The following is a 10,008-nucleotide window of genomic DNA, read 5'->3' as shown; positions in this document are numbered from 1 at the left end:
GGGGGGTGGGGAAGAAACTAGATCACCAACTTACACCATATACAAAAACAAACTCAAAATAGCTAAAGGACTTGAATATAAGATGGGAAACCATAAAAATCTTATAAGACTCCATAAGCAGCAAAATTGCTTTAGGTTTGTCATAGCAATATCTTTACAGACACAGATCCTAGGGCAAGAAAGACTAAGGAGAAAATAAACAAATGAGACTACATAGAAATAAAAAGCTTCTGCACAGGTCCCATCTTGCAAGATGGCGGGTGGAAAGAAAACAGAGAAGCTGGATACTAAAGAGAAGAAGCCTGATACTAAGGAGAAGAAGCCAGTCACTAAGGAGAAGAAACCTGAAGCCAAGAAGAAGGCTGATGCCGGCGGCAAGGTTAAGGCCCCTAAGAAGGGGAAGCCGCCCTGCAGCCGAAACCCCGTCCTCGTCAGAGGAATCGGCAGATATTCCTGGTCGGCTATGTATTCTCGAAAGGCCATGTACAAGAGGAAGTATTCCGCCCCTAAATCCAGGATCGAAAAGAAAAAGGAGAAAGTCCTTGCTACTGTCACAAAACCAGTTGGTGGCGACAAGAATGGTGGTACCCGAGTGGTTAAACTCCTCAAAATGCCTAGATATTATCCTACTGAAGATGTGCCTTGAAAGCTGTTGAGCCATGGCAAGAAGCCCTTCAGCCAGCATGTGAGGAAACTGTGGGCCAGCATCACTCCTGGGACCGTGCTGATCATCCCCCCAGGGCGCAACAGAGGCAAGAGGGTGGTTTTCCTGAAGCAGCTGAGCAGTGGCTTGCTACTTGTGACTGGACCTCTGGCCCTCAATCGAGTTCCTCTTCGTAGAACACACCAGAAATTTGTCATCGCCACCTCCACCAAAGTTGATATCAGTGGTGTGAAAATCCCCAAACATCTCACTGATGCTTACTTCAAGAAGAAGAAGCTGCGCAAGCCCAAACACCAGGAGGGTGAGATCTTTGACACAGAGATGGAGAAATACGAGATTATAGAACAGCTCGAGGTTGACCAGAAAGTTGTGGACTCTCAAATTCTGCCAAAAATCAAAACTGTCCCTCAGCTCCATGGCTACCTCCACTCTACATTTGCTCTCACCAATGGGCTTTATCCTCACAAACCGGTGTTCTGAATTTCTTATAAGAACCCGATTAAATAACTGATACGTTTAAAAAAAAAAAAAAAAAAAAAAAAAAAAAGCTTCTGCACAATTAGAAAAACCAGCAACAAAACAACAAGAAAGCCCACTGTATGGGAGAACGATAACTATTTAATCGCCAACACTTACAGGGAACTCATACAAATTAACAAAATGAAGATAAACAATCCAATCAAAAAATGGGCAAAGGATATAAATAAACACTTTTTAAAAGAGGACATTCAGAAATCCAAGAGATATATGAAAACATGCTCAAAGTCACTAATCATCTGAGAGATGCAAATCAAAACAACAATGAAGTACCGCCTCACACCTGTCAGAATGGCTATCATTAACAAATGACAAATGCTGGCGAGGATGCGGAGAAAAAGGAACCCTCCTTCACTGCTGGTGGGAATGCAGACTGGTGCTGCCACTGTGAAGAATAGTATGGAGTTTCCACAAAAAGTTAAAAATGGAACTGCTATTTGACCCAGTAATCCCACTTCTAGGAATATATCCCAAGAAAACAGAAACACCAATCAGAAAGGATATATGCACCCCTATGTTCATAGCAGCACAATTTATACTAGCTAAGATTTGGAAACAGCCTAAATGCCCATAGGCAAGTGAGTGGATTATAAAACTGTGGTACATCTACACAATGGAATACTATGCTGCTATAAAATAGAAGGAATTCTTACCATTTGCAACAAATGGATAGAACTGGAGCACATTATGTTAAGTGAAATATGCCAGTCAGAGAAAGATAAATACCACATGTTTTCACTCATTTATTGATAATAAAGAACATTATAACCTGATGAACAAAAAGATAGATACAGAGGCATAGAAGCATCGAACAGACTGTCAAATTACAGTGGGAAGCCTGGAGGGGAGATAAGAGATCAACTGAAGGACTTGTATGCATGCATATAAGCATAACCAATGGACGCAAGAGACGGGGGGGGGGGGGGGGGGGGGCGGGGGGGCGGGGCGGGTTTGAGGGCATGTACCAGGGGTCAGGGGAGGCCAGGGGAAGGTCAATGGGGAGGAAAACGAAGAGATATGCACTACTATTTGTAGTACATTAAACCATAATAAATAAATAAATAAATAAATAAATAAATAAATAAATAGATCCAAGATGGCTGCTCGGGTAGGCAACTAGCCGCAGCCGCACACAACAATTTCAATAAAATACAACTAAAATATAAAATGGACATTACCCAGAACTACAGGAAAATCTACTGACTGGAAATTCTACAACGAGAAGCAAGGAGAAAACCAGAAGGAAGCGCGGAGGAGCTGTAAAAGCCCAAGGTACGGAGACAGGCGGCGCGCGCGGAGAGGACGGAGCCGGAGAGGAGGGCGGCTGAGTGCCTGGTGGGTGTTCCCAAGTGGGAAGGAGAGAAAAGCTCCGACTGTGCTGGGCCCAGCTCCAACTGCTCTGAACCCCAATTCTAGGCTAGACCCTGGGGACCCAGGCTCATCCATAGGGAGCTGGGCTGTAAGGCGGAACCCCGGGGAAGCAGCGAAAGGAGGTCCCGGAGGCGCGCACATTGCGCGCAGAGAAGGGCCGGCCGGCTGTGCCGCAGGATTGCCCCGGTGGGAAGGAGACAGGGCCTCCAGACTGCTCTGAACGCCACCTCCAATCCCACTACCAACTGAACTGAACCCCAATACCGGACTCATTGGGGGAGAGCATAGACAGTTTGGCAGCAGGTGAAAATCGAGGGCACCTTTCTCTCAGAGGCCCTTGCAACAAGTACTGAAGACCCTGAGTCTCAGGAGTCGCATAGGGCGGGGCTGAGAGAAGCCAAGGCTGTAGGCTCCACCCTGAAACCCCGCCCCATCAGGAAAGCTGCCTGCGAAAATGCCTAAACCAAATAGATCACAAACGAAAGAAATGGAGGACAAAAAGCGACTGGATATAGAGTTCAAAACCACACTTATAAGGTTTTTCAAGAGTTTCCTAGAAAATGCTGATAAAATAAATGAGACCTATGAGGATATGAAAAGGGATCAACAAGAAATAAAGAATACATTGTCTGAAATAAAAAATATTATACAGAGTCCTAAAAACAGAATAGAAGATCGCAAGAATCAAGTCAAAGATTTGGAACATAAAGAGCCAGAAGACACTCCTCTGCAGAAGCTAGAAGGCAAGAGAATCCAGAAAATTGAAGATGATGTAAGAAACCTCTGGGACAACTTCAAACGATCCAACATCAGAATTATGGGGGTCCCAGAAGATGAGAGAGAGCAAGATATCGAAAACATACTGAAAGAAATAGTGACAGAAAACTTCCCCCACCTGGTGAAAGAATTGGACTTACAAGTCCAGGAAGCACACAGAACTCCAAATAAAAGGAATCCAAAGAGGACCACACCAAGACAAATCATAATTAAGATTCCAAGAGCAAAAGACAAAGAGAGAATATTAAAAGCAGCAAGAGCTAAGCAGGTAGTTACCTATAAAGGAGCACTATACGATTGTCAGCTGATTTCTCAACAGAAACCATGCAGGCCAGACGGGAATGGCAAGAAATATTCAAAGTGATGAATAGTAAGAACTTACAGCCAAAGATAATCTATCCAGCAAAGCTATCACTCAGAATCGAAGGTCAGATAAAGAGCTTCACTAATAAAAAAAAAAAGCTAAAGGAGTTCATCACCACCAAACCAGAATTATATAAATTGCTGAAGGGGGTTCTTTCAGAAGAGAAAGTAAATAAAGATAAAAATTATGAACAACAAATACGTAACTATCAACAAGTGAATCTAAAAACCAAGGAAACTAAAAAAAAAAAATCTGAGGAACAATATTAACTGTTGAATATAATAGAATCAGAGGTATGGAAGGGGAGTGAACTGATGATTCTTGGGGAAAAGGGGAGAGGGGGATGTGGGAAGAGACTGAACATAAACTGTGCACCTATGGATGAGGACAATGGGGGGTGGGGAAAGGGCAGAGGGTGAGGTGAGAAGGGGGGGGGAAGGAACATTTGTAATAATATGAACAATAAAAATTTATAAATAAAAAATAAATAAATAAATAAATAAATAAATAAATAAATAAAATAGGCAGTTGGTCTGTGAATCAAAGTTTGTCCATCCCCAACTATGAGAAATGAAAACTTATATTCACTCAAAATCCTCTACACAACCCTTTATAGCACTGCTATTCATAATAGTAAAAAAACTGGGGACAACCCAAATGTCTTTCAACAGGTAAACGGATGAATGAACTGTGGCATTTCCATACAACAGAACACTCAGCAATGAAGAGGAAAACGGATTGGTACATGACACGACATGTATGAATCCCAAAGCCATTATCTTGAGTGAAATAAGGCAGTCCCAAGAATTTACCTATCGTATGATTCCATCAGGACTCACACAGTGCAGAAGCCCCCCAACACGGGAAAAGGCTCCCACCTGGGGGCCCCGAAACACCACAGTCTTCACAGCGGCATTTGGATAAGAGCCTGACAGGTGGGGAGCGCACATGAGGAGGATTTAGCACAGCCTTGGAGATCCAGCCAGAACTACCGTGGTGGCTGGGGTCCCGGGAGGAATCACAGCGAAGAAAGACTTGAGGAACAGCTTATGGGCAATAAGGTGATAATGAGTGGGAGGGAGTGTGCCCTCCCCACCTCCCGGAGCTCAGGAGTTCAAATTCATGGCTGAATTATTCTAACTCCGTACCTTGGTTTCCTTGTCGGAAAAATGGGAATAATAGCGAGTCCACAAGGCTTTTGTAGGAATTAAATGAGATAAATGCTAGTAACTTAAATATAATCTAGAACAAAGGAGGTGCTCAACAAATGATAGCTAATTATTATAAAAATAACAATAGTAATAAAGTATAGTGCTGGTGCAAGTTGGAGGTGAGCCACACTGTTGCAGAAGACCAAAGAAAAACCAAGCAACACTTTAGAGAAAAGGAGTGACAGTTGTTATTTATGCCAGCAGACTCAGGGAATGACTTTCCAAATCTGAGTAAAGTAACATGCAGGGGGCTTCTCTTTTATATCCTTCTGGGGTCTTTGTCCCTCAAATATGGATTATGTTTCCATTTCCGAGGGCCTTGCAAGAAGGCCCCCAGGTGTTGGTGGTCTCAAGGCCATATCCGGTGGTCTGGCCTGGCGATAACCCTCCCTCCAGGGCAGTGCATTGTTCACAATTGCAAGACCAGTTTCTGGGAAAGAGGTAGTGACTTAATTATAGGTTGTCAAGAATTTACACTGAAAAATGAGGAGCTTACCCAGATTTTGATGAGTAGGATCTGGACACACTTGAAACTCCTTTTGACCTTAAACTCTTCTTTGGAAGCCAATTAAAAACACACACACACACACACACACACACACACACACACACACACACAAAATAAATAAATAAATAAATAAATAAATAAATAAATAAATAATAAAATAAAAAAAAACAAGGGAATTAAAAAACCTGATGTACAATATTAACTGTTGAATATAATAGAATCAGAGGTATGGAAGGGGAGTGGACTGATGATTCTCGGGGAAAAGAGGAGTGGGGGGTGCGGGAAGAGAATGAACATAAACTGTGCACCTATGTATGAGGACAAGGTGGGGGGGTGGGAAAAGGGCAGAGGGTGGGGTAGGAACCTGATGGAGGGGGGAAAAATGAGGAACTTTTGTAAAAATATGAACAATAAAGGTTGAAGTATACCCCACTAAGACAGAAACTGCCTCTATAGTAGTTAAGAGGTTACGCCAGGAGATTATACCTAGATTTGGACTGCCAGTATCAGATAACAGCCCCACCTTTATAGCCAAGGTATCTCAAAGTATAGCTCAAGCCTTAGGACAGGCATGAACAGGACTCTGAAAAGGAGTTTAACTAAATGTGTCCTAGAACTGGTGAAAATTGGACCAAACCCCTGCCCTTCACCCTCTTATGGACCAGGTGTCCCCCCTACTGGGATGGGTTCCCCAACCCCTTTTTTGGGGATCATGTATGGTAAACCTCCCTTCATCCTTCCCAGGGTCAGGGAGAAACTGAAAGCTGGAATTCATAACCATTCCCTTGCTCAAGTCCTTACAGGCTCTGCAGTTTTCTTGTTCCAGATGCACTGCCAGTGCCCACCGCAGACCCTGTACACCCCTTCTAGCCCAGGAACTCAGTGTGGGTAAAGAAATTCACTGCCCAAGGACTCAAAGGGATGCTACACTGCTATCCTGAGCAAGCCCATGGCTGTTGAAGTAGACAGCACCCAGACATGACTCCCAGCTCTTGCATGGCCTGGATCCTGGCAATTAGCGGCCTCACCTGTGAGATCCTCAGCCTGGGCTCCACGCAGGCCAGGAGAAGACTTGATGCCTGCAGGAGGGGAACTGGACTTCAGTGAGGACAATACTGATGGGAACTGTGGTACTAAGGGTCTTGGTAACTGTATTTGTTGTTTATGCTGATTCTTACTCATGTTGTCAAGAACGTTTTTACTAGCCAGTGAGAAAGTCCAGGGCTAAGTAAGGCTAGATAACAGAATAGCGAATGCCCTTAAAGGAAGTGGGCTGAGTCAATGATTTGACTCATGCACATAAGACAAGGGGGGAATGAGAGGGCAGGGTGGGGTGGGGCTAACTCCTGACTCTATTTTGTACTGTGGGGCAGGGCAGAGCTATCCTCCATTTTGTAACTGGACTTTAGCTCCCACTCAACCAATCAGGGTCAGCCAAAGCAGTGACATCACCACCCCTATAAAACCCCTTGACTTGTTGAAGTCCGTGCTCTTCTGCCATGCTGTCAGCATAAGTGGGACAGAATCCATGCTAGCATGAAAGAGGCTCTTTTGTTTATTGCATTGGACTCGGCTCCCTGATGGTCCTTGGGGATCACGAAATCTGGGCGTAACAGAATGAAGGGGGCAAACGGCCACATGATCATCTCAGTTGATGCAGAAAAACATCTGACCAAGTCTAACACCCTTTTATGATAAAACACTCAACAAACTAAAAATGGAAAGAAACTGTCTCAACATGATAAAGGCCATATATGGAAAACCCACAGTAAACACCATACTCAGTGGTGGGAGACTGAAAGTTTCACTCTTAAGATGAGAAACAAGACATTCCCACTTTTGCCTTTTTTGTTCAACATGGTCTTAGCAGTCCTAGTCAGAACAGTTAGGCAAGAAAAATAAAAGCATCCAAACTGAAAAGGAAAAAGTAAAATTATCTTTGTCCATAGATGACACAATCTTACATATAGAAAACTCCAAAGATTTCACACCAACTTCCCACACACAAGACAACCTATGAGAGCTAATAAACAAATTCAGCAAAGTTGTAAGATACAAAATTAACATACAAAAGTCAGTTACATTTCTCTAACTATCAATGAACATTTTACAAAGAAAATTAAGAAAACAATTCCACTCAAAAAGCATAAAAATGCTTAGGAACTGATTTAACCAAGGAGGCAAAAGATCTGTAAACTGAAAATTGTAATACAATGCTAAAATAAATTAAAGAAGACATAAATATGGAAGGACTGGGAGACGATATGGTTAAGAAGATGCTATTTCAAGCATTCTAAAGATTCACTGCAATCCCTCCAAAAATCCAAACGTTTTTTACAGAATAGAAAAAACTTTGCTAAAACTCATTTGGAATCTTAAGGGAGTCAAAGCAATCTTGAAAAAGAACAGATTTGGAGGACTCACACTTCCCTATTTCAAAATGTACACAGCGTTACTGTAAACAAAACAGAGTGGTGCTGGCATGCACACAGACCGGAGACGAATGGAACAGGAGCGAGCCCAGAAATAAACCTTCGTGGATAAGGCTTCTGGTTTCTGACAGGGCATCAAGACTATTCCTGGGGAAAGGACAGCCTTTTCACTAAATGGCACTGGGAAAATGGGATAAACAACATATGCAAAAGAAGTTGGATTCTTACCTCATTCTACATACAAAAATTAGCTCAAAATGGTTCAAAGGCCTAAATGTAAGAGCTAAAACTGTGAAACTCTTAGGAGAAAACCTAAGGGGAAATCTTCATGACATCAGATTTGACAATGATTTCTTTGATATGACACCAAAACACAGGCAACAAACAAAAAAATAGACAAATTGAACTTTCTCAAAGTTGAAAATTTGCATATGGAAAGACTTTCAAAAACTGAAGAGACTCCACAGAATGGGAGAAGATATTTGTAAAGCATACATCTAATAAGCAATAAATATCTGGAATATAGAAATAATTCCTACAACTCAACAACATAACAACTCAATTCAAAAATTGGCAAAGGACTTAAATAGGAATTTCTCTAAAGATGATATACAAACGTCTAGTAAGCACATAAAAAGGTGATTAATGTCAGTAGTCATTAGGGAAATGTAATCAAAACCATAATAATATACCATGTCACACCCATTTGTATGGCTATATTTTTAAACATGGAACATAACAAGTGTTGGTGAGAATGGAGATATGGAAGTATAAAATGGTGCAGCCACTTTGCAAAAACAGTTTGGCAGTTCCCCAAAAGGTTAAACCTAGAGTTACCATATGATCCACCTATTCCCTCCTAGTTTACACTTAAGGGAATTAAAAGCAGGGACTCAGATATTTGTACACCAAGGTATATAGCAGCATTATTCATAATAACCAAAAGGTGCAAACAACCTGTGTCCATCAGCAGAAGAATGAATAAACAGAATGTGCCATACAAAGGGATAGTGTCCTCTACTAGAGGCCCAATGCACGACATTCATGCAAGGGGCTTGGCCCTTGCAGCCCTGGTTTCATCCACAAGTTCGTCTGGACGGTTGTTCTGCCATCCAGTTTAATTAGAATATTACCCCTTTAATATATAGGATAATAAAAGCCTAATATGCAAATTGTCCCCTCAACCAGGAGTTTGACCAGGAATTCAACTGCTCACTATGATGTGCACTGACCACCAAGGGTGGTGTGGGACATGGCGGATTTCAGGAGACACAGCACTGGCAGCGGATGGCAGTGGAGGTGCTGCTGGCCCTGATGGGCCCTGACGAGAGTGGAACCATGGCGGGATGGTGGAACAGGTAAGCGGACGGCGCCAGGTCAAGGTGGGTGTGAACAGGGCCTGATTGCCCTGCCGTCGTCCCACAGACGGTGACCGGCCACAGTGGCAGGGGGCAGGGCCACTGTCCGGATCCCAAGCACTGAGAGAGCTGGGTAGGGGCCCGATGACTCAGGCAGAGGGGGGCATGTGGGAGCCTGGGGTCTAGGTGTTGCCCAGGGTCTAGAGTCAGCTGAGACCTGCCCTTCCATACCACACAGGTTCTTCATTGGCTGTTTGATCGCTGGCTAGGCCTATGGATTGCAACCATGCATGAATATCGTACACCGGAACTCTAGTCTATATACATAAAAGCCTAAGTGACCATTACGACTAGTCAACCAAACGACTGGTCGCTATGACGTGCACTGACCACTAGGGGGGCAGATACTCAATGCAGGAGCTGCCCCCTGATGGTCAGTGTGCTCCTACAGTTAACTTACTGCAGCTGGCCAACCTCCTGCGGTACCTCCCCCTGGCTGGCCAGCCTCAATGGCCCTGATTGGGACGGGGCTAAATGGCCCCAATCACTGGCCAGGGGCTAACTGGCCTCAATCACTGACCAAGCCAAGGGATCCTACCCATGCACAAATTTGTACACCTGGCCTCTAGTCTATATACATAAAAGCCTAAGTGACCATTACGACCAGTCAACCAAACGACCGGTTACTATGATGCTCACTGACCACCAGGGGGCAGATGCTCAACATAGGAACTGACCCCAGGTGGTCAGTGAGCTCCAACAGGAGGAGTGCAGCTCAGGCAGCAG

General features: G+C 43.6%; 1 pseudogene across 1 annotated transcript; it reads left to right on the top strand.

Annotated features, from left to right (window-relative positions):
- Positions 1–245: 245 nt before the first annotated feature.
- LOC311630309 (large ribosomal subunit protein eL6-like) lies at positions 246–1,206 on the top strand (annotated as a pseudogene). The gene has a single exon. The product of its transcript is annotated as a large ribosomal subunit protein eL6-like (transcript).
- Positions 1,207–10,008: the final 8,802 nt, after the last annotated feature.

The sequence above is a fragment of the Pipistrellus hanaki genome, assembly GCF_964339955.1.
Source record: "Pipistrellus hanaki genome assembly, chromosome: 11".
NCBI lineage: Eukaryota > Metazoa > Chordata > Mammalia > Chiroptera > Vespertilionidae > Pipistrellus > Pipistrellus hanaki.
The sequence above is the reverse complement of the archived record's forward strand: the minus strand, read 5'-3'. Positions and strand labels throughout refer to the sequence as shown.